The sequence below is a fragment of the Mixophyes fleayi genome, chromosome 4 (genome assembly GCF_038048845.1).
Source record: "Mixophyes fleayi isolate aMixFle1 chromosome 4, aMixFle1.hap1, whole genome shotgun sequence".
Classification (NCBI taxonomy): domain Eukaryota; kingdom Metazoa; phylum Chordata; class Amphibia; order Anura; family Limnodynastidae; genus Mixophyes; species Mixophyes fleayi.
In genome coordinates this window covers 161,388,320-161,414,792 of record NC_134405.1, presented here as the reverse complement: position 1 = coordinate 161,414,792, position 26,473 = coordinate 161,388,320, and the positions used below count along the sequence as shown (strand labels likewise).

At 41.0% G+C, this 26,473-nt stretch overlaps 1 long non-coding RNA gene across 1 annotated transcript in view; it reads right to left on the bottom strand.

The window, feature by feature from the left end:
• LOC142152260 (uncharacterized) overlaps positions 1-26,143 on the bottom strand; it is a 31,752-nt gene extending 5,609 nt beyond the window's left edge. Inside the window, exons 1-2 of the long non-coding RNA XR_012691311.1 lie at positions 26,094-26,143; positions 20,017-20,154 (exon numbers count right to left, since the gene is read on the bottom strand). This is a non-coding gene — a long non-coding RNA (uncharacterized LOC142152260). The remainder of the gene's footprint in view (positions 1-20,016; positions 20,155-26,093) is intronic.
• Positions 26,144-26,473: the final 330 nt, after the last annotated feature.

Here is a 26,473-nt window from a genome sequence, read left to right as displayed (position 1 = left end):
ATTTATTTTTTGGGTATTTTTTTTTTTTTTACATTTTTTTAAGATTTTTAGATAATTATCAAATTACTATGGACTTAGCAGAAAAAAATACAGGACAAAAGCACCACTGGACTCAGCAGGACAGACACTGGCCAAAGCACCACTGGAATCAGCAGGACAGAGCACTGGACAAAGTACTACTGGACTCAGCAGGACAAAACACCACTTGACTAATAAACTAATCAGCAGGACAGAGCGCAGGATCAGAAACAACCTCCCTCTTCCACTAACCACAGGGAAAATGAAGATGGCGGCCGCGAGCGGGGCATTTATGACATCCGAGTCTCGCGAGATCCAACGCGAGACTTGGATGTCATAGACTCGTTTTTGAGTCCTGGGCGGCCGGAAGTACCCGAACAGTGCTCGGATCCTGTCGGATCCGCACTGTTCGGGTGGGCTCGGATTAGCAAAATCCGAGCCCGCTCATCTCTAGTTACCGACACCGAGTATAAGGACAAAATAAATTCCAATTGTCACTCTGTTATGTGACGAAAAGGTGAAGTGCCGGCATTCACTCTGTTTGCCATTTCTAGCAGTCTAGATTCCAGTGTCGTCGGAAATGTCCTCTGTCTTTTGTAATGTATGTCTGCACTTAAATCATGTCACTGTTATAGTCGTCTGAATTCTTTTGTCAGTATACTCGTTGTCAGTAATAGACTCGTCAGAATAACGTACCCCAGCTGTCAAAAGAATTGTTTAGATTTTCCACCTAAAATTAAAAATATAACTATTTACTTCCTGGGGAAAATATATAGTCAAGTATTAATATTCACCCTCGTTATATTCAGTGGACTGGTGACAAGTGCAATGCAAAGCTGACATTGGCAAGCAGGCTTTAAAACAACCAAATTGTCTGTTTCACTGTGAAACTAAATTCATGAAAAATGTTTCTACCCAAGAGTGGCATTACTCAATTCCTAGTTAGATTAAGAAACAATGGTTAAAACAAGATGCTAAGTAGATAACCGTATGCAGCCTCCCAATAGCACTCACAAAGGCTTCTGGTTTTAATTAAATGCATTTTACTTACCCACCCATGGAATTCCCTGCCATGCACAATCAGATTCTCCCACAGCCTTCAAATGTTTAAACAGTGTCTTTATTAGAGCTTAACCCTCTCCCACCTCTACTACCCACACTAAGGCACCTTCATAACTGTTCCGATCTCCATTCTGCTCCTCGTTTCATCTGCACCCTCTTCCAATTGCAATGTAAACTCTCTTATCAACAATTTCCTCCCTACTGTTTGTTTTCGTAGATTCATTTATTTTATTTACCTTGAATGTCCCTTTATATGTATGTTCTGTTTTTTCCTCAGTCTGAAACTGCTGAGCACTGTGGCGCCTTACAAATCAATGATAATAATAAAATAAAAATAATATTGTTCATATGTATTTTCACATGCAAGGCACCTGCCTTGAAAAAAATAATAATAATTTTATCAATAAATTATTGTTTTCAGTGATCTCTTCTATTAATTGAGATTACATTAATAGAGCATGTATTGTGTGTCTATAAAATTATTATATGGATTGTATGAGATTTAGGGACTCAAGCAATTTGTGCTTGAGTCCCTAAATCATTTTGCCACCCGAAGTGCGGTGAGCAATTTAATCAATAATAACTTATTTTGAAACTAGGTGCACACTTTTAAATTAATATATAGTGATTTATATATTGTTTATTTATTTGATTTGTTTTCATATACAGTGGTCTTAATTGCCCTGGCTGCACTTTCTCAAATGTTTTATTTACTTGTACACATTTCATTAATTTAAAGGAGCGCACCTTGGTTTCAGTGATTTCTAGTTTGTTTTTTGGGGAATCAAATCCCCTTCCCTCATAGGTTCAGGAAAGTTTTAATTGTGACACCATGAGCACATTTGTTACTACACAGATAAAAGCCTCACCTACAGGAGATGCCTTAATGTTGGCAGGTGAGTTTATCCCAATATAGCCAGCGTCGGACTGACCAGCTGAGGGGCCAGGGAATTCCCCGATGGGCCCTGATGTCATTAGACCTTCATCTTCTCCTACTGGGGCCGGGTTCTTTTTTGTTAAAAAGAAGGATGGTCCCTTCGCCCATGTATTGACTACAGAGGTCTTAATGCCATCACCATTAAGAACCGGTACCCCATTCCTCTCGTCACCGAACTATTCGACCGTATAAAGGGGGCGAAGATTTTCACAAAACTAGATCCCAGGGGAGCTTATAACCTCATCCAAATTAAAGCCGGCGATGAATGGAAAACAGCGTTCAACACTCGCGATGGCCACTACGAATACCTAGTGATGCCTTTCGGTTTGTGCAATGCCCCTGCGGTGTTTCAAGGTTTTGTGAACGAAATCTTCAGAGACCTCCTCTATGATTGTGTCGTTGTATATTTGGATGACATTTTGATCTTCTCCCAGGACATTCATTCTCACCGCCTTCAAGTGGCAGAGGTTCTTTCACGTCTTTGTAAGAATCAACTTTTTTGCAAGCTAGAGAAATGCTTATTTGAAAAGTCCCAAATGTCATTCCTTGGCTACATTGTCTCAGGCTCAAGATTAGAGATGGACCCAGAGAAGGTTCGAGCTATACTCGAGTGGCCTCTTCCCTTATGATTGAAGCCTGTGCAACGCTTCTTAGGGTTCTCTAATTATTATAGACGTTTTATCAAGGGATACTCAACTATAGTGGCACCCATTGTGTCTCTCACCCGGAAGGGTGCCAATCCCAAATCCTGGCCGCCAGAGGCCTTAAAGGCTTTCGAATTTCTAAAAGAAGCATTCTCCTCGGCACCTATACTTCAACAACCTAACATGTCTTTGCCATTCTTCCTCGAGATTGATGCTTCAAGTGTGGGAGTAGGGGCTGTGTTATCTCAGAAGTCTCATCTTAACCAGTTCCATCCCTGTGCATTCTTCTCCAGAAGATTTTTACCTGCAGAGAAGAATTACGCCATCGGCGATAAAGAATTACTGGCCATAAAAATAGCATTGGAGGAATGGCGTTATCTTCTAGAGGGAGCCAAATTCCCGGTTACCATCTTTACGGATCATAAAAACCTATTATATCTGCAATCCGCTCAATGCTTAAATCCTAGACAAGCTAGATGGTCTTTTTTTTTCTCTCGCTTCAATATTCGAATTACATTCAAACCTGGTGAGAAGAATAAACGTGCAGATGCTCTTTCCCGAGCCTTTTCCTGTGATTCCAAGACCGAAGAGGTGAAACCTCATCCTATACTAGATCCCAAGTGTATATTTACTTCTACTTTGTCTCCTGCCTGCACACCACCACCTGGGAAGACTTTTGTACCACCGGATTTACGAAAGAAACTGTTGACTTGGTTCCACTCTACTCGTTTTGCTGGCCATACTGGTATACGTAAAACCATTGAGTTGGTCTCCCGCAATTATTGGTGGCCAAAATTTCATTGTGATGTTAAGGACTTTGTTGCTTCCTGTGAAATTTGTAGTCAACACAAGTCATCTCGCCAATCTCCTGCTGGACAATTAATCCCACTTCCTATTCCAGACAGACCATGGACCCACTTGAGCATGGACTTTATCACCGACCTACCCCCTAGCAAAAAATATAATACCATCTGGGTTGTGGTAGATCGGTTCTCAAAAATGCCTCATTTTATTCCACTTATTGGCCTACCATCCTCATCTGTTCTTGCCACATATTTCGTTAAAGAGATATTCCGGTTGCATGGCTGTCCCGCAGAAATTGTGTCAGATCGTGGAGTTCAGTTAGTGTCTAAGTTTTGGCGAGCCTTGTGTAAAATTCTTGGTATCCAATTAAACTTCTCATCATCCTACCATCCCCAGTCTAATGGACAGACTGAACGTGTAAACCAAGATTTAGAGACTTTTATTAGAATGTTCTCTGCTGCCAATCAGGACGATTGGGTGGATCTTCTACCTTGGGCAGAGTTTGTACATAATAATGCCCTTCATGAGTCAACTTCTGCATCACCATTTTCCATTGTGTATGGGATTCATTCATCCTTTCCCAGGTTTACTTCCCTCCCGCCCACCCAGGTTCCTGCTGTTAATCTCGTTCAACGGAGATTTGTTTCTATCTGGAATCAAGTGAGGAGCTGTCTTAAGAAATCTTCCAAACGTTACAAGTTTGCGGGGGATAGAAAACGTCGGGCCGCACCTGCCTTCAAGATAGGTGATAGAGTATGGCTCTCTACAAAGAATATCCATCTCAAGACTCCTTGTATGAAGTTTGCTCCTCGCTTTATTGGTCCTTATACTATTTAAAAAATTATTAATCCAGCTTCTGTGAAATTATCTTTACCAGCTGCTCTTCGGATCTCCAATTCGTTTCATGTCTCCTTGTTGAAACCATTGATCATTAACCGTTTTTCGTCTACCCATACTTCTTCTACAGCACCTAAAGTTCACTTGGATCAAGAATTCGAGGTCAAACAAATATTGGATTCAAAAATCTCTAAAGGAAGTTTGAAGTATTTAGTAGACTGGAAAGGGTTTGGTCCTGAGGAACGTTCCTGGATCCGTGCTGCGGATGTTCATGCTCCAGTTCTGGTTAAGAACTTTCACAAGAACTTTCCTTCTAAGCCGAATCCTAGGTGTGCGGTGCCCACCTTTAATAGGGGGGGTACTGTCACACACTGCTCATTTGGCTTCCACAGACAAAGACTGAGACACTCACAGGTGTCTCATTAACAGACTTCAAACCTCCAAGTTCTGATCTGCACAGGTGTAGACTGATTATCTGTCTACTTCTAATTAAGATTCCTATTGGTTCCTGCGTTGGCTCCAGACTTGAAAAGGCACTTCCTTCCTTTCCTCTGGGCCTGTTGATCATGTTACCAGTCTGATTAGGTTCCTACCTACTCTGTGAGCTCTCACCTGGATCGTCAGTGCCTTGCTGTGTTGCTGTTAAAGACCATACAGATCAAACTGCAACTGTCTCTGCTGTGTACTACTCCACAGACTATTCAGCTCATGCTGCAACGATCTCTGCTGTATGACACTCCACAGGTCGTATCATCAAGCTGCTTGTGTTGCTGTTAAAGACCATACAGATCAAACTGCAACTGTCTCTGCTGTGTACTATTCCACAGACTATTCAGCTCATGCTGCAACTATCTCTGCTGTATGACACTCCACAGGTCGTATCATCAAGCTGCTTGTTGTTCTTTTCTCTGGCTGAACTGTTCATGTATTATTGAAAGCATTAAGGCATTATTTGGTTCCTGATTGCTGCCGCATCTATTGTGCATATACTGCTACCTGAACAGTTAATCTCTCCTCTGATGTGGGCTGCTCAACTGTGATACCATATACCTGCTGCCTTATTCTTTCCACCTTATTGCTGGACTGTGCATTCAAAACCATATCTAATTATATGCTGATTGTTCATATTGCATATGATATTGCCGGTGGCTCCGCTCACCTTGTACTACGCTCCTAGTGTGTATATATATATATATATATATATATACATATATCAAGACTTTCCTGTATATTCATCCAGTCACCATTAAACCTCTGATTGTACTTTTATCCTGCATCTGGCATCTATTTGAACCTCAGGCTATCATTACCACTTACCAGTGTATTACCATATTCTCACTCCCCGAGGATCTGTTCCCACAACATCTATGAACAGATCCAGAGTCCAAAATACCAAACCGTGACAATGTGTGATGGCAAGGGGGGCTTGTGGCAGTGTAATGTGTGTGTGAGGTGGGTGTTGGCTAATTAATGGGTGCTATTTTGTTTGTCTGGTGATGGTGGGACTATTTAATTTAATAGTAGGACCTATTAATTTAAGATGGGGTGATTTGTGGGCTATTAATTGGAAGTGGGGGTGAGTTTGGGGAGAATGAGATTTATATATTAAATGTGAATATTAATTATTTAATGACAGTGATGGTTGCTGGAAATAGGTATATATATTAAACGTAATCATATAATTTTTTTGCTGGGGTGGGTGGCAGTCTCTACTGCAATTGGGTGGGAGGTAGGCTATTAATTTAATAGTGGACTGTGAGTTGGAGCTAATTATTTAATGGTGGATGGTGTTAATTAATTTGTGGGGAGACCAGAGATATTGCCAACTTTAAATAAATAACTACAATTGCCAGGCATTTTCTGAAGTTTCATAAAAGTGATCCTAAAGCTTTGATTGCTTTCGCAATGGAACAAGTAAATTTAGGCCTAAGATGAGGAGATATTCAAAATGAGCTCCTCAAAAGAGAAGCCAAGAAAATATTCTTAATGGGTAGTATGGCCCCTCATGGGCTTAATGACCATAATAATTATACTGTTTTTTTAATAACAGTTGATCTAAGACATATTTCTTGTTCCTTATCTCAGGTTCCAATTTAACATTATGGGATTTAATGACAAAAAAGTTTGTCATCAAAAAGCTCCTACAACTTTTTCACTGTTAAAATCAGTAATAATAAATATTGTATTAAATCAATGACGAGAATATAAATTAGTCACTTCACCATGGCACATTAATTTATATGTTAATGTAAATCTATATACTACTCATCAATTTATCACTAATTCACAACCAATCACGTTTTTTGCGTTTATGCCTTATGGTTTTTAGGTTTTGGGTTTTTATAGTCTTATTTTTTATTAATTATTTCTATTTTCACAGTTAATGAATATTACAGAAACCTTTTCACAATTATTATTGCTCACTTGGCATCACACATCTTTTTCGCTAAAATTGCATAATCATATACTCATAAACACTCATGGGTCACTTATTTTTTGATGTAGTACATCAATTTAAAATAATCCATTCATTACATAATAAGTATGTTACTGTTATAAATTTGGGAGCTCTTTTTAGAACCGAGTCCTATTATACAATCGATGAAATGGTAGGATTTTGTACCCCTTAACACTTTTAGTAGGAGTTTACATTAATTTTTTCAGATTTAGATTGGTATATTAACCTTACTACACTCTATACAATAATGGGAATATGATATAAGTATGAAGATACTTACCGGATAATTATATCATTGCATTTTAAATCTTCTTTTAATAGAAAGAATATGTCTAGGATTTCTTATGAATATGAAGAATTTTCAACACGATTTGTCTTGATTTTAATAGATTATAATAAAGATTGAGATTTTAACTTAATACTATTGTCATTAGAGTGCCTCAAGAAAAGCACACTCTCTTTTCTCCCTTTCAGTACATGACCTATTAAAGTGTGTGGGTGCACCCTCCCTCAGTATATTATATAAGTTACATAATAATATATGTTTAAATTGTACCTATTTGGGGAGTCTTAATAACTTACTTGTGGTGTGCTATATCTCTCTAAATAAAGCATTCTGTCACACAGAAAAGTTTAAGGAAATGAGTATAAGCTCAACTAATATGCTGGCTACCTAGGCCTGTTTGGTACCAATAAATTGGTAAATTCATAGTGGATCTATTAATAATAAAATTGGGTCTGCATGACACTCTACAGGAGAGTTAGGTCAAATAGTAGAACTGGGTAGTAAATGCAAATGGTGATCGTAAACAGTGTCATAGACCACAACCCCTGAAGGTGGGGACAGGTGTGGAAGTATCTTCAAAAAGCGGAGACTAGTTACAAGAAATTGTCAGTCTTTTGGGAAATCAATCATCGTTGATAAGCTGTCCCTCTTCAAGCCAATTTCCCTTTGCAATTTCCACTTGTCTGTAAGTAATACTTACAGTAAGTAATACTTAGAATTTAATCCCTTTATTTTAAATCTGTTTTGCTTATGTATATCATGTCATTTGTTTATTAATTGTTTTTCTATAACCTGCAAGCATTGTACTTTTTGTATATAATAAACCAAACATTTTATTAGTGATGTCCTTATTGCTCTAAACAAATTCACTGCCTGTTTAGAAGAGATAGATTGCTTGGCTGGGGTAACTCTTTAGATATCAGTGTGTGAAGTGTGTTAACTGTTTAGCTACCAGAGCACAGAGTGTGCGCAATTGGGTAATGAAGTCTTAGGTTTGCTACGGGCCAATACGTATCTGGTGGCAGTTGCAGAGAAGTGTAGAAGCGTGTGTCTGTTTTGGCAAAGGGAAAGCTAAATCTGTAGCCTGTGAGAGAGGTAAATGTGAGGTTCCCTTACAGTAAGCTTCCAAGTCAAGAGTGTGCAGAGAACGACTTGTGACGGGTAAAGGTAATTAGGAGAGGTTTCCTCATGAAATAGTGGTGATATATTGTTTGACTATATGAATATATGATAAGATATTAAATCAGGGAATGCCTAGAGGTGGCAATTCAGTGTCGGACTAGGGCCTGAAGGGCCCACCGGGGAAACCAATGACAAGACCCACCAAATACCATGTCAGTGGCGCACGCAGGGGGGGTTTCTGAGTCTCCAGAAACCCCCCCTGCGCTAACTCAGTGCCCACCATATCGGCACTGTCCTATACAGCAGCCGCGGCACTGTCAAAGAAGCGTCCGCGGCGGTGTATACAACACCGACGTGGACGCTTCTTTGGCAGCGCCGTGGCTGCTGTATAGGACAGTGCTGCCGAAACGGAGCTGCTGCGCATGCACGGGCGCATGCGCAGCAGCTCTCTCTCGTGGTTTTGTTTTTTGTTTTTTTTTTGGTCGGGGGGGGGAACCCCCCCTGACAATCCTGCGTGCGCCCCTGCATGTATCGCTGCAAGGGGTGTTGGGGGCGTGCTCAAAAGAAAAAAACTACATTTACATTACTCATTTACAGTGAAATATGCAGATAGGTGTAAAATGAAGAAATGTATTATTATTCCTACAAATATTTGAGATTTACTGATTCTCAGACTTTACCAAAGCTGGATTCAGGCTGGTCTGGTCCAGGGCCCCTGACGAAACTCATTCTTTGCTCTCTAACCTCTCTCAGATCACAGGCTTTCCATGCTTATTCTGATCTTTTTTCAGTTTTCGGTCCATAGCACCCCTGAACTTCATACCTTATGTCTGCCCCTTTGATGGTCTGCATCCTTGCCTTTATGTCTGACCCCACTGCCTCTCATTGACTCTTCTATTAAAGAATATATGGAATGCTAAGCAATATATATATATATATATATATATATATATATATATAGATAGATATATACACATACAGAGAAGGAGAGAGTCAGAAATGGCCATATTATACACAAAATGCTCTGACTTATGTATGTGGTGTTTTTTTTAGAGCGCCAACCTATCTTTTGTCTTCAATAACAATTTTGATTTAATCAAAAATATTGCATGTAATGAACTGCAAGCCCTATAGTTTCTATGCGAAAATAACATAGCGAAAAACTACTTTGAAAATGAGAATGGCATATAGCTAAAAATGCATGTGAAACATTATTATGCATGCCATGTGACAGGCAATCCAATTAGGGAAGGAGGAGGAGGAGAGTGTGTAGTGTGCTCTACTTCCTTTATCTGTGTAGGCTTCAGCATCTGTGTGGCAGACATGACAGGTAATTAAGGGCATGTGTGTCACGGCTCTCTTGTATATCACACAATATTATCACACAAAAAACAATGGTGATAATGAACTTAAGAAATGTTTATTGTTACTACAAGCACGTTAGGATCTCTTTGGCTGAAGGGCCAGGCAAGGTATGCAACAAAAGTCCAGAAATAATATTCATAAACAAAGTCCTTTAAACTTGCTAGCATCAGGTTTCCATAAATGCAGCAAAGTCAGATTAGCTGTTGGGTCAGGGTACCAGAAAATCAGGAGTGAGGTCAGGAATAGCCAAAGTCAAAAAGCCAGGTAAAGCAGTAACCAGAAATAGCAATAATTTAGAGCTGCGCAACATGAACTGCAAACACAATGCTCCAGAGTGGCAAAACACAATGATACAGCAAGGCTTGATTGCCAAGGATGAGTATTTATAGTCTAGTCATCAGCATACCAATTTACAGCTGAGTGAGGCAGCTCAGCTGCTTCCAGGACACATAATCCACATAGCATCCACTAGTGGGGAAAATGCAGAACTGCACCTGTAAAGACAGTGCACCAAAAGAATCATACCACAACAATGTGAGAGGCTGATGGGCATGTAAGGAAATCTGATGGAATTGTGGAGGTTTGCTTGGCATTTATGGGGCATGTGTGGAAGTCTGATGGCATGTATGAGGAATGTGGGTAGATCTCATAACATGTGGGGAGGCTGATTATCATGTATGAAACGTGGGGAGGCTGATGGGCATGTAAGGGACATGTGGAAAGCTCTGATGGCATTTAAGGAGCATGTGGTGAGATCTGGAGGCATGTGGGGAGGCTGATAGGTATGTAAGGGACATGTGGAGAGGTCTTATGGCATATTAAGGGCATGTTTGGAAATCTGATGACATGTATGAAGAATGTGGGTAGATCTCATGGCATGTGGGGAGGCATGTTGGCATGTCTGGAGCATGTGATCAGACTTATGTGCATGTGAAGAGGTTTGATGGCATATTAGAACTGATGATGCGTTTTTCGGGTGCGGGGCCAAACGATGCAATTTATTGGGCCCCGTCCCCACACACTCACCTGCTCCCCGCATCTCCCAGAGATGCTATTTTTGTCTCTTTTGGATATTTTTTGTGTCTTAGTGTCAGACGCCGTCCCCATGCATCCCCGCTGGCCGGGGACGGACGTCTTACTCCCACAGAGCGCTCCGTTGCCAGGCAAAGAAGACGCTCCTTCCTGTTCTCAGCCCGCGCATGCGCATCCGTTGCCACAGCAACGGGACGCGTTGCGCGACTTGTCGGCGGTCAGACCACCGCCCTCTGGCCGCCAATGAGAGCCTTCCTCTCCCTATATAAGGATGGCTCTGACACCATATTGGTGCCAGAGCAACTAGTTTATTATTTAATCTAGCCTCCAGCGTTTATATAGTTATATATATTACTCCTATTGCTTCCCTGTGTACCGACCCGGCTCCTCCTGACCCTCCTTTGGATTCTTCCTCGGCTCTGCATAATTCTCTCCGGATTGACCCTCGGCTTGTCATTCTCTGCCTTCCGATTCTGTACTTCATCTGCCCGCTCGGTTCCTGACTCCAGCTTGTACAACTACGATTCCTCGCCAGCTCGCAGGAAGCTCCCTGGGAGGGCCGCGACCTGTACGTCGTTCGCCGCGAAGTCCAAACTTCCTTCCGGGGGTCCCTGGCGAAGACCGGCGGCGTGTTAGACTCCGCGCCTCCTAGTTAAGCGGTGCCAATACCTGCAGGTACAGCATTCTCCTTCGTGACACTTAGGCTCTGAATAGTTGGCCACCCCATTTCTTACACTATACAGAGCATTGTTAAATGGACTTGCATTTAAATTGGAGCTCTTACCAAAAATGTGTGTATTATCTATGTGTCTATTCCCGTTGAGAGGCTGAATCCTGTATTTTGAAAAGTTTCATCACTTTAACTGTTCCAACAACATGCCCCTAAATCTTTTTTAAAGGCATTTTACCCTGCAAAGGCATATCTACCATGCAAATCAGCAGGAATGTCTACATTAGTATTGTGCTATTTGTCATTTACAAAGGTCTGAAAAAGAACTGTATTTTCTATATGTTTCAGACAGTTAGCTCACTTTGGAAATACAAGGAGAGGATTTTTCGAAGGCCTGGCTCATGTCATTCTTGAAGTCAGCCTTACAGAAACACAAGTGTTTGAAATTTTAATTTATGAATTTAGCTTGACAGATATAATAAAGATATACACCATGACATTACACAAATTAGGGCTACTGGTAAGGATCAATGCAGGAAAAGTGATAAAGTAGTACAGCAGTTGCTGTGGGTAATGGATTTATTATGAACACTGTTTTTTAGCTTCAGCAGGACTCTAACTCAACAGGAGCAAAGACATTTCATGAAATAGCACAGAAAGCAGTGTAAGCAGTGCTTTCTTGTTATAAAACTAGGTTCAAGTTAGCAGATGAAAAACACTTTAAAGTTAAAATATTATTTATACATCAGCAGATATTGTTTTTACATTCCCATACATTTTGGTAAACAAGTGGGTATTTGTTATTCTACATAGATAACCACTTTTATCTGCATATTTGTATTTATAAAAATCTATAAGAGCTGCAATACAGTTTACCCAACCAAGATTAAGTTAAAGTCTGCCATAAACTCAAATTGAGTAGTGCCTTCAGTGGCACAAGTATGGTTGAAAAACTTAGATACTTGCCGTTATATGCATATATAAACTTGTAGATGCCACAAAATTTAGGAAGGTGCCAATGAATATCCTGTTTTTGACCATGTGATCATTTCCCTTGTACTATAACTTTTACAATTGGAATCCACCCTGAACAAACTTGTAATTGCCCCTATAAGTGGCTCTTAATTTTATTTAGGGGCAAAGACATGAGAGAACTGAGTAAAACAGTTCCTGCTGGATTGGTCCCATAGCATATATGAACTTGATCTTTGAACGACCCTATAACCTCTGAATAGCTGCTGCTATCTTGCTCCTGTAAGATTGTATGCGGCTAGAATCTTATTTGCTGTATAAATAGATATTTTTTTCTAGTATTGAGGTCCTTCAAATTCTCTGGACAAAGCATTTACCTTGCCATTAGGAAAGCCATGCCTATATGTGACCACAAAGTGAAGCATGCTGAAGAACAAGAATCGCCTAACAAGAATTTAGTCTTGATAGACTTTAACTATTCAAGGTTGCTATAAACAATGTAAATAATAATCAAGACAATTTTGCCACTCTTTAAGGGCCACACAATAGCAAGCAAATTTCCTTACTCCCACTGAATTGATTTGTTCGTTTGGTGTCAGCTTTCAGGAAAAATAGATGCAGGGATGTAGTAAGTCCTTCACACCCTCCATTTGAGAGAGCACCACTGCCACTGTGGTTTCAGAAACATCCACCCCTAAATGAATGGTTGAATGGAATCCGGAGAGACCAGAATTGGAGTGATCAAAAGACCTTTCTTTAATTACCAAAAAGCTTCTTGAGCTCACATAATCCAGAATAACAGTAAGCCTTCCTTGTCAAAGCTGAAATAGGTTAAATAATCTAGGAGAGAATTTTGATGAACTGCCTGTAATAATTTGCAATTCCTAAAAAGCTTTGTACTGCCTTTAAATCCTGAAGTGCAGGCCATTCCTCAATTGCCTGTGTCTTGCTAGGATCAATACTTAGTCCCTTGGTAGACACAATGTGCCCAAGAAAGTCTATAGAAATGGTTTTAAAAGTGCATTTCTCCAGTTTTGCATACAAGCTATGGATTCTCCGGTGCTCCAAGACTGCTTTGCAATATGAAGATATCATCTAGGTAAACAACCACAAATTGATCTTGGATATTGAAAAGTGTCCTGGTGTCACAGATTTAGGCAGGAGATGGTAGCTACTTGCCAGTATTGGCGAGGAGTATAACCTGTCACGGGTGTTCACCAGGGACTGCCACAAGGAGGTTTGAGCTTAGCTGCAAGGGGACGCACAGGTCGGGGTTCTCTGAGTCAGTTACTAGTGAAGTAGATAGGTGAGCAGAGAATGGTCAGACGGTCTGGGTTCAATTGATTGTGTAATCGAGACCTTATTCCTTGCTCAAAAGAAGTTAGCAGTGGAGTTGCTGGCTGGCTTCTTGTTCATCTGAGACATGGTGAAGGAAAAATTACATTGGATCCCTAGTGATGGTAGGCCAAGATGAGTTAAGAGGGGTGACAGGAAGGGTGAAATGATGCACAACGATTTATGAAGAATTGATAAAGGCCCAGCGGATTCCGGACAGGGAAGGGGGATTGACATTCCAGCAACCATATAGCAGACGCTCACATAGAAGGTAGTCACTCAGGCCATCAGGACATGTTAAAAGAGAAAGTGTCCATACACTGTGCCTGTAAGTAGCTGTTAATATGTATAGTTATTGTAACAACAAGTGAGGTAAATAAGAGCTGCAATTATACACAGTAGCCACAGGGGGCAGCATAAGCTCAGCAAAAGGTAGACCATGTCGGCTAATCAAATTGCAGAGATCAGATTGTGCAGGGGGTTCAGCAAACCAGGGTGGAAGGTATTGCCAGGCTGAATGAGTGCTGGGCACGTTAGAGTCAGTGGGTAGACAACTTTTTGAGTCCCCAAAGGAGTGAGTTATCACTGTAGATTAAATTGCAGAGTCTCTTTCCGGATGGTAGGCTGAAGCCTGCTGACTGATGGAGCAATTCAGGGGAATAAGTTGGCACTTACTTCTTTCAAGGTGATTGTTGAGGAAGCAGGCCGATTAAACAGGCTGTGAGCTGCCGGTCCCATGGTCCGCAGTCCAAGAGAGGAGCTATCTGTCTTCCAGGAGCCATGCACCACAGCAGAGCTTAGCTCTGCTGAAGGGGAAAGGTCGAGGTAGTTATCTCCCAGGAGGGCCAACTGTAAGGGGCCCCAGTGGAGCAGAGACGTCCAATGGCAGTGCGGGCACCTGCGGCTCCTACTTGAGGACGTGTTTCTTCGGCCTTAGCAGGCCTCAGGAGCACTCAGGCGGCTGGATGCTAGGAGACTGCGCCAGTAGATGACCGGATGGTGTCGGGTAGTCCCAGGAGCCGGGGATCAAAACAGATAAAACCCCAGTGGCGGAATGGCTGTGAGAGGCCCAGAATAGGGAAATTGACACAGAGCACACCCAAAGCATAGCTAGCTGGTATGGCTGTCAGACCACGCCCCCAAGACTGTATGGTTTCAAGCCAGTTGGGGGTTAAGTACAGAATCGATATCCAAGAATGGACAGGAAGCCAGAGGTCAAAAGATGAGTAGTAGTTGCAGTACAGGGATTAAAATCCAAGAGAGAAGTCCTAAACAACTGGAACCAGATGCTGGAAACAGGAAGGAGGTAGCAGATACAGTACACTGGAACAGGAATGTGTGCTGGAGCAAGGAGAGACCTAGCACACATTAACCCTAATGGTGCCAGAGTCCTGTTTAAATAGGGTAGCTAATTGGGATTCTCCAGCAGCCAGTGACATCACAGACCGGCGCTGGAGCTCAAGATTGCTTTCTGTTGCCAGGCAATGGTACTTACATGCGCCGAAATGCTGTAAAGGCTGATGGGATGGGGGGCGGTGGCAACGGGGCTTGGGGGGTGTCCTGTTGCCGCACAAAAATACTTTCCTCTAGTCTTCAAACCTTCAAGCGTTTTCTGAAAACCAACCCCTTCAGGTAAGCTTATAAAATTTCTCAACCATCCTACCGCACAAAACACACAAGTCCATTTTAGGTAGCAGCCAATTAATCAACCATTAGATTTGGGAGTGCTGCGGGGGAATGCCAGAGCCCAGTAATTATAGTAATTATAATTATAATAATATATAATAGTGTTTATACTCACTATTGCAATAAAATCAGCACAAGAAGATATATAGTAGCAAAGAGGCTTATTTGCCACACCTTTTCTGCATAGGGATAGGTGAAGTCTGGGGGAATCTGCAGCTTAAGGTAGCAGACAGGGTTAAATATTTGCATAGCAAGACTCCTAGGCTGAACTCACACAGATGGTCTAAAGAGGTAATTAGATTAAAGTGAGGGATTTATAGTATTTAAACCTGTACTGTGCTGCTATGTATTGTGACTGATGCCGAACATGTCAGCCAGTGGTTAGAGAGCTGCAATGTGTTAGTTAGCATTAAGGTAACAAGAAGCTGTAGGCAACCTGATGTTGTTTACTGGTGTCATCCTGACAAGAGTGTATGCTGTTATTGTAATGTGAACAATAAAGCACCACTGAGTTCAATCAAGAAGCTGTTGGTAACTGACGTCTGCAGATGTCAGTGTCACCAGGGCCATCTTTTCCATTGGGCACGATGGGCAGCTGCCCGGGGGCCCCACGGGCAAGGGGGCCCCATAGGCACGGCTCTTAATGAGAATAAATAATCCTGCAAAAGAAAAAAACCTGCAAATAAAACCTTCAAGGATCACTGAGCATTTACATCTATCTATCTCTATCTATCTATATCTATATCTGTATCTGTATACATCTATATATCTATATCTAGGGGCCCCGATGCACTGCTTTGCCCAGGGGCCCATAATGTTGTTAAGATGGCCCTGAGTGTCACAAGGGGTGTCAGAAGTTCACCTTGTGACACTGACACCCCACAGACATTAGACACCAACAGCTTCTTGCTTGAAATCAATCGGTGCTTTATTGTTCACATTACAATAACAACATACATTAATTTCAGGAAGACACCAGTAAGAAATACCCAGTTGCCTACACTTCCTAGTGACCCTAATGCAGGCTATCACAATCCAGGTCTCTTTAAACTAACCGACTTGCTCAGCATCAGTGACACCTAATAACTGAAAGACGGGCTTAAATACACAGGTATTCTCCCTTTGGTATAATTACCTCATTAGACCGCGTGTGTATGTGTAGGCTAGGAGTTTGACAGTGTACACCCCCACTTCAACCACTGCATATAGCAATAATTTGTAATATCTTCACTTTAATTAGAAAGATTTGTTTTATTGTTTTAGGCAATGGAACAATAGATCAAGGATTTTAGATACCTACCATACACTACATAGTCTTTGCTCTTTACCTTTTAAAGTGTATGTTTATAAAATTTTGCAACAATGGACAGCTAAAGGAGTGATCTCTGGGTACCAACATGCCGTGAATAATGAATGAAATCTAATATCTAAAGAGAAATCACTGAGAATATGAGATATGTCAAGTGTCCCTTATGTTCACATTGTGTGGAAGTGTGGGAAGTATTTGAATATTTGAGTTTACAGTTAGATTGTGACATGTTATTTAAACAGGAATCCACTTTTACCAGATAATCAGATTTATAACTAAAGCCTGGCAGCTTTCTGAATTTCCCTTTTTACAAGTCTCTGCTCTGAATCTTTCCTTCAGTCGTTCCATTATGCATGACTCCAGCTGTTTCAAGAATAAACATTTTAATACATTTCTTAATAATTTAGGGCTTTTTTTGTCAATGGAAATTCCAAAGCATGTCTATTTCTGTTAAAAATATGCATGTTTTATAAAATTGGAAGTAATTTAGCTGTATGTAGTAAATTTGGCAATATGTCAACATGCTACTGTCTATCAAAATTCTTCTCCAGATATATAGGACAGGAACACACATTTTGTACTATTATTTTAATGTTTTAGCTTTGTTTGGTATATACACATGTTAAAATAATCATTTTAATACATTTCTTAATAGTTTAGGGATTTTTTGTCAATGGAAATTCCAAAGCATGTCTATTTCTGTTAAAAATATGCATGTTTTATAAAATTAGAAGTAATTTAGCTGTATGTAGTAAATATGTAGTATGTCAACATGCTACTGTCTATCAAAATTCTTCACCAGATAAATAGGACAGGAACTCATATTTTGTACTATTATTTTAATGTTTTAGCTTTGTTTGTTATATGCACATGTTCTTTTGTATTACATGGTAAATCTTAGAAACCGTCTACATTTTCAAATGTCTATCTTTCTTAAACAAACAAAAAGTTTTCTGCTGTTTATGCATGAGCTTATTATATGCTTATTCCATTTTTGTTTATTTTTTAAATTGTGCCAAATATGTATAAGTATGAAAATGCTCTTTGTTGCAGACTTTTGCTGGTGCCCTGAACCATCACTGTCCACATCACCACTCACGCCTGCATTCCTAATAGGTTTTTAAAATCTATTTTGGTCACTTTTTAAAACAGTAACATTTTTCCCCTCTTTCCCCTGAGTGGCTTGTCATGTGACTTCATTGTAATGTAATAGGACTTCAGTGCGAAAACTGTGTGCAGCTGATCTAAGTGGCATGGTTCATCGTTTTCGGTCATGTCCTTGGCGACTATGACACTTATCCCCACAGCTCTTTATTAACTATAAATATTGATCCCTTAATGATTGTAGCCAGGGGCGGGATCCTGCATCACCGGTCTCCATAGCAAAGTTTGGTTAGGGGTCTGGCAAACCTCCTGGACCCCTTGCTCTGCTCTGAAAAAAGAAGACAGGGGGCCACATGTAAGCATGCACAGCTCAGAAGAGAACACTGCTCTGTTCTTTTTCTTACAATAAATAGAAACAAGGAAAGAGTATTATTATTATTAATTTTTATTTATAGGGCGCCACAAAGTATCCGTAGCGCCGTACAAGGACAAACAATGGCACAGTACAAGGTGAAACAGCACAGTACAAGTAACAGTAAGCACTATAACTCTGGGGGCTCAGGCACAGCATGAAAGAGAGGGAGGGAGGGGAAAAGTGAGTACAGGCAGGTAACTATGGCCCAAGAGGGTGGGCACGGATGACAGGTTGAGAGTCACTGAGGGGAGCGGAGAGAAGCGAGAGGAGACAGAGGGCAGAGGGACTGAGAGGAGGTGAGCTGAGTAGCTGGAGAGCGCAGTTAAAAGTGATGGAAACAGAAGGTAGGAGAGCCCTGCTCAAAGGAGCGAACAATCTAAAGGGAGGGGAAGACAGACAGACACATGGATGAGACGGAGAGATGGGAGGAAGGGGGAGAAGGGAAGAAGGGATGAGAAAGAGAGGTAGCCGACCGGTGGAAGTTTAGGCATGAGACTGGAAGGGTAGATGTTTTGTCTTAGTAACAAGGGTTTAAACATAATGTAGTGAGACTTTAAAAGTTGAAACACTACTTGCGAAGAAGGTTAAACAGTTGTGCCAAGCTAGTGAGTGAGTATGTGTCTATTCTTGTCTGAAGAGAGAAGTTTTAAATTTAAAGGTGGAATAAAGTCTGACATTTTAAAGTAATGTATTCTATAGATCAGAGGTGCTCAAACCCAGTTCTTAAGAGCTACCAACAGTTCATGTTTTTTGGATTTTATTATTCATGCACAGGTGAGTTAACCTATTTTTTTGGGTCAGTAATTATCCCACTTATTTCTACAGACAGAAATCCTGAAAACATAACCTGTTGGGTAGCACTTGTGGACTAGGTTTGAGCACCTCTGCCATTGATGAACTGCTGTTCAAGAAAAGTCTTGTAGGTGTGAATATGCTGAAATTACTGGAGTGGAGGACTCTGGTGTCATTGAAGGATGTTGGGAGGTTTAGCCATTTCCAGCATGCACCCTGGACCACACCAGCTCTATTGAAAATATACTGATCTTACTCTCGAGCAGCCTTGCACAACTGGTGAATATTCAAGAGACAGTTTGATATTAATAGAATGTCCATTATGACAGAGTTTAATATCATTAAAAATGTTTTCCTAGAGTCACCATATAAGTCTATGGTTGTACAATTTTTTTTCTGTGTACTGGATTTATCAGCCATTAAATCTGGAATACTGAGTACTGGAGAGTCTTTTGTTATTCTGATTAGTACAGGTGTATGAATTCCCATAAACTGCACAGTGTAAATGTCTCTTTTTCATGTACCCAACTCCCTTCATATGTTATTTATTATTACTGTATTTGTAATGTAATAACCCCACATACACCAGATGTAAATTGGCATTGGTCACAGTTTATTTTATTTAATTGAAAGTAAACTCATTGGTAGTGGCAAGATCAGGGCAGTCAGCAATCTAAATGCAAAGTCTAACAGTGGAAGGTCAGACCATTACCCACTGATCCCAGGAGCAAATCCTTTACGATTGACTGGTGTTAAATACTGCTAATGGGGTGCCTTCACGCCTTCTAGACTCGATATTGGCGCACCCACTCAAGGCATGTCAAGGAGTCCTCCACATAAGAGAAACTGCAAAATGTTTCTTCACCGAATCCCTCTTTTTTGCAGACTACTGTAAATTCTTTTTTTGGCCATTTCCAGAAAAATATATCCACATAATAACCTTTACGTATCTTATCCCTAAAACTAGGTCGTACGGCAGATAGGAATGCTGTGTTTTCACACAGTGCCATTGCTCCACCTAATGTCAAGGGACCAGCCGCCACTGAATCTACAGGCTTCGGTACCTTGCCGCCCCCGAAGTGTGCATGTAAAATTTTTAAGAGTGTGCACAGGCCCTGCTCTAAATCAGACAAGTCCTCACAGACAACATAACTTTATTCATACTCACCAGCGTGACCTGTTTGTCCCCCAAAATTTTCCTCTCGTGTTGTTTCTGACGCCGCTGGTTGCGACACCCGTGGATTCTTATCCGACTGCTCACGGCTAGAACCCGGAATGTCATCAGTAGGATGTGCAGCCTGTAAAACTGGACAAGAAACAGAATTAGAAGGCACCTCTCCCGATGCTGACAAGTTGAGGGCAACATCGCGTGATGGACGGGGGGCATGACCCAGGGGTGGAAGGGGAAAACCAAGAGCATCTCAGGAGTGGACGTGAATGTAGCGCTGAGGACAGGGTGGTAAGGCGAAGGGGGATAAGGGGCAGACCATCAAGGCATCTCATGGCCGCTGTATCAGTTAGTAGGAGGAGGATGGGGTAGAGCCCAGCTGGATGAGTCTGATGGAATGACAGGGTTCTAAAGGGCAGGTAGAGGGAAGGGCCATGAATTAGAGGGATACAGGGGGTTGGCAGAGGTTGATGCAAAGGGGTTGATGGAAAACCTGAGCACATGGGCGGGAAAGAGGGGGTACGTGGTGCCATGGACGTTAACCAGTGGAATGAACGTGGATGTGGGGAGAAGGTGTGTGGGAAAGGGAATGTGACAGACCCCCTGTGTGGGCTTCCAGGGAAAAGAGGAGGGGGGAAACTGAGATGGCAGGGGATATGAGGGAGGGGGTTGATTGTGAAAAGGGACCACCTGATCTAGACTGTGACAAAAAAGGGCTGGGAGGAAAGGGGGCTGGGCACCTCCCATACTGATAAGGCTGGACCTCTGATGTGGCGAGGGGGTGAATGGTATACGGTGACTGTTTCCCCTTCTTAAGATCTCATGAACTTGAAAAGGGATTGTGGGGTGTGAACCCCCCTTCTGTTGATGCTGGTGTGGAGGGGGGGACACTATCTATTAGGGACCTGCAGGTTTCCCTTGTGAAAGTCAAATAATTGGATGAAGTAAATCAAATTGATTAAAATTGTTTTACAGTGCGATTGCGATTAGTACGCCACGTGCTATAACGCAATCGCATGGATACATAACGCACACATACATTTACACTCACACATTCATTATGTAAATAGTTCACCTTAATAAAGTACCAACACACAGTCATTTATAAGAGAATGTAATAGATTTAATAGTTTAATATAATAATGTTAAATCCACTTTATTGGTATCTAAGGTTCAGGATATAGGAAACATATCATGTTTAGTGGCATTTTAATTCCCTTTTTACCACCAGACATCCGCTACAATCAGCTAAGCCAGTGGTTCCCAAACATTTGCAGTTCGTGGCACCCTTAGAGTCTCCATAATTTTTTCAAGGCACCGCTCCAAAATAATTAGCAGTCCCGTTTTATAAGTAGTTGGGTCAAAAAAACATAATAAGTATTTAGGTCAGGAGAAGAAATACTTATTTAGTTGTATGCAAAAATAATACACATAAATCCAAGGGAAAAGAATATTTTTATATATTTTTTTCAATTATATTTCTGTCAAAGAATAATTTACAGCAAACTCCCACTGTGCCCTCCTTCATCTCCACACACTCTGTGCCCTCCTTCATCTCCACACACTCTGTGCCCCATGCATCCACACACTCTATGCCCCATGCATCCACACACTCTTTGCCCCTGCATCCACTCACTCTGCCTCCTCTGCATCCACTCACTCTGCCCCCTCTGCATCCTCACTCTGCCCCTTCTGCATCCTCACTCTGCCCCTTCTGCATCCTCACTCTGTCCCATCCTTCATTCTTTTGCCTCTTTATTGCTGTTTCCTATCACCATTCCCCTCCGTTTCTTTACTTACCATACTTGACCTTTTTTCTTCTATTTCTTCTGTCTTGTCTTCTGTCTTCTTACCGATTCGGCGGCGCCCGGGACCCAGCATCCTCTCTCCTGCCGCTTCTCACTGAATGCCGACATTCAGTGAGAAGCAAGGAGGGAGGAGGATGCTGGCTCCTGGGCGCCGCCGGATTGGTAAGGTTCTTTTTTTTTTTCCCTCGTCCTGGCCACGACACCTCTGTGACAGCGCCGCGGCACCACTGAGAGCCGTGGTGCACACTTTGGGGACCACTGAGCTAAGCGATCACACCTTGCATATGCAAGTTATGGAAGACAGAGGATTAATGATCAGAATGATATTGTGTGTGTGTGTGTGTGTGTAATGCAAATAGACCAGCTTAAACTACCTTTTCGGAGGGAAGACACATATGCAGCTGTTGGAGAGTTGACCCCCACCCTTGAAGGGCATTGTTTGAACTGACCTATGATCTGCATTACACTGGACTGTCCTGAATCCTAATCCCAATGGAAATATGCAATGACATCACTACTGTTTTTTATGTACCATAAACTGTATATAAACCAGGTTATGAGACCATCATACAGTCTACCTTGACCACAGACTTCAGGATTCAATGACTGTATGCTGGATCCAGGGCATTGGTGTATGTATCGGCTGTACTTTATTTATTGAATTGTTATTTGTTGCATCTTGCAATTAAATATCTTTGTGCTTTGGAGCCACAACAATAGCATTGAACAATGTTTTATTGGTCAGTAATAGAATGACGTTAATACCCTGCTGCCTTGTACAACCATGCCCAAAATTTTTGAAAATGACACAAATATTGTTTTTCACAAAGTTTGCTGCTTCAGTGTTTTTAGAACTTTTTGCCAGATGTTGCTATTGTATACTGAGGTAAAATTACAAGCATTTCATAAGTGTCAAAGGCTTTTATTGACAATTCCATTAAGTTTATACAAAGAGTCAATATTTGCAGTGTTGACCCTTCCTTTTGAAAACCTCTACAATTTGCCCTGGCATGCTGTCAATCAACTTCTGGGCCACATACTGACTGAAGGCCGCCCATTCTTGCCTAATTAGTGCTTGGAGTTTGTAAGAATTTATGGGTTTTTGTTTGCCCACTCGCTTCTAGAGAATTGACCACAAGCTCTCCATGGGATTAATGTATGGAAAGTATCCTGGCCATGGACCCAAAAATTGCTCATCACCAAACTGTTCTTGGATGGTTGGGAGAAGTTGCTCTTGGAGGATTTTTTGGTACTATTGTTTATTCATGGCTCTGTTCTTAAGCAAAATTGTAAGTGGCCCCACTCCCTTGGCTGAGAAGCAACCCCACATATGCATGGTCTCAGGAATGCATTACTGTTGGCATGACACAGGACTGATGGTAGCACTCACCTTTCCTTCTCCGGACAAGCGTTTTTCCAGATGCCCTAAACAATCTGAAAGGGGATTCATCAGAGAAAATAACTTTACCCCAGTCCTCAGCACTCCAATCACTGTACCTTATGCAGAATATCAGCCTGTCCCTGATGTTTTTCCTGGAGAGAAGTGACTTCTTTGCTGACCTTCTTGGCATCAGGCCATCCTGCAAAGTCTTCACCTTACTGTGCATGCAGATGCACTCACACCTGCCTGCTGTCATTCCTGAGCAAGCTTTACACTGGTGGTGCCCCGATCCCGCAGCTGAATCAACTTTATGACATGGCCCTGGCGCTTGCTGGATGTTCTTGGGCACCCTGAAGCCTTCTTCCCGATTATCTCTATCCTTGAAGCTTTTGATGATCAGATAAATGGTTGATTTAGGTGCAACCTTACTATAGCAGCAATATCCTTGCCTGTGAAGTCCTTTTTGTGCAAAGCAATGATAACATCGCGTATTTCCTTGCAGGTAACCATGGTTAACAGAGGAAGAACAATGATTTCAAGCTTCACCCTCCTTTTAAAGCTTCCAGTCTGTTATTCTAACTCAATCAGCATGACAGAGGGATCTCAAGCCTTGTCCTCGTCAACACTCTCACCTGTGTTAACAAGAGAATCACTGACTTGATGTTAGTTGGTCCTTTTGTGGCAGGGCTGAATTGCCTCTCTTGTCATAATACCCACAGACCAGTTGTATTGACATGAATATACAACTTACTGATCTTGTGAAGCTTGGATAGCATCCACACTGTATGAACTATAAGAGTACATCTTGCCTATTTTCTGTTAGGTATATGACTGTTTAAAAATTAAATAATATTGTCAAATATTATTGCGATTACTATGAAGCAGTGTAGTGGAAGACAGTATTTTCCAACTCCAGTCTTCAAGCTCCCCTAACAGTCAGGTACTAAGGTTGCCAGTGCTAGAGTACAGGTAACTTAATTGGTGGATTTGACATATTTATTCAAACATTTGTGTTCAAGCATGGATATCCTTAAAACCTAGACTGTTGGTGATAATGGGAGGTCAATTTGAGGACTGGCGTTAAGAACCACTTGACTTAGGTATTAATTGTAAATGATAAAATCTAATCGTCAATAAAATAGATGTTAAATAGAAATGAATATATTATATAATAGAAATCAAACCCAATGAATTGAATTGCACTTTGAGGAATTTGTGGAATAAAGGAGTTCTATATTTTGCTTGTATGAAACTCTCTGCTGCACATTATTTAGGTTTACTGCTCACAGGTCATTTGAAAGGACAGTACTGTAGGAATATGCAAACATGTCAAAAATACCATCCTTATTGAAACAAGAGACTGCAGATTGATTGGTATCAAAGTATATGTTAATTATTATATGCATACATAATATATGTTAGCTGTTAATACATATTATGTATGCAGGTATCCCCCTTAATAGCTATGTACAACAATCAAGGTTTCTTAAATGAAAACTGTGTTCAGTGCTAGCTAGTTTTAGTGGTACTGAAATCTAGGTCATCTTTTCTGATTGACATGCTCAGTTACTAATTGAATGCAGATGTCTGGCAACATTGACTATAGCAAATACACAGAATGAGAACTCTCCTTGTGCATTTTGTTCACTCTTTTCTCATCCTAACTTTGAAGGTCTATTAAAACATAGGCAGTTCTAGAAAATGACAAGAAAATAGCGTAGATAGGAAGTCTGTTGCAAATTTTCTTTTTTTAATGTAATTTTTGTAACCAATATAAAATAAAACATCTAGGTATCTAGGTTTTCTGGCAATAACATGCATTGTACAGTACACCATATATAGTACTGTGGTATGCTATACTGCATATCTTTATGCTGCCAAACAGTAACAATGCCATTCTTATGGTTTGCAAATTCTATCAATCAGTTTATACATTGCTATCTGGTGTGGTCTATACAGGCTTTTAGAGTGTGAAATTAAATTGCTTATCTGATTACTACTGGGTATGATCAATTGTATTTTTCTCTGTACATCAATTGTATTTTTCTCTATGCATATTACTTAACAGAAGATGATGGTAATCAGAAGAAAGTGACCTCAAGAAATAATAAGACAACATACAGCCAATAAATTGTGAAAACAACGCATCATTTCTCCTTCTATTCTGTTGCTCAAATAAAATCTGTCCTTAAATACTATTTACTGAGCAGTAATCAGGTCATGGATTTCATCAGCTGTCCACCAGCCAGCCAGTGTGCTAACTAAATAACCGGTGAGCACAGCTGGGTTGACAGATCTGCACAAGCCCTTTTTTAAATAGCAGGAACTGTGTTGCACAAATTATATGCTTGCAACTTCAGTTTATTGAGAAATAGAGCCTAGAGCTGTGTGATCAGTGAATGAGAAGACGCAGCTAAGCATCAAACTGAATATAAGTAAATAAATAGCAGAACAGGAAATGGAAAATGTGGAGTAAATCAAAACCAAGAGGCAGGGACATAACTTGCAATCGGCATACCTCAGTGCAATCTTTTTTTTTGGGGGGGGGGGGCTCAGATATGTTTAACTAATGTTAGTAGGCCACCGATCTGCTTTTCTTAGAATGTGTGGGGATCGGCAAATGTTCAGTTGAGCCTCGTTTGGGCTTTTAATTCCACACCGTGGATCTCAGCTCTTCTGGGCCTGCAGTTGTATGCATTTGGCACTAGTAGCCAAAACTGGGCTCGAATGCAGCCCACGGAGAGCAGAAACCTTCATAGCAGATGGACACATATCCCCAGCCCCATAGTAGATACATGGGCTGCTCTGGCAGTAGTTACACCTCTGCCCAAAGCTTATATGAAGTGAGAATGACCACAGACAGGTTTATTTAGAGATTAGTTGCATACCTGGATAGACTCACCATACAAGATGACTCTCCTCTCCCCTGTAAGGACAAATCATCATGAGACAATGAAAAGAAAAAAAAAATAACATATTAAACTAAAATGTAGTTGAGATAAGTTACTCTTATAAATACACATTCATTTCTACTGGGTAATTACACAAATTTGTTTATGGAAATGGTTACTTAACTTTTCCATTCTGAATTTTTAGACTATTCTCTCTGCCTTTCTACACATAAGATCACATATCTAATTAAGCAAAATCCCTTAGGCATTGTTAACATTTGTCATAGAAACAGAAGTACAGATGTTATTGTCAGACTGACAAATTCATTCTCTTCTCTCTTTTGTCCTAGGACATTTTATAAGTCACGTACAGAAAT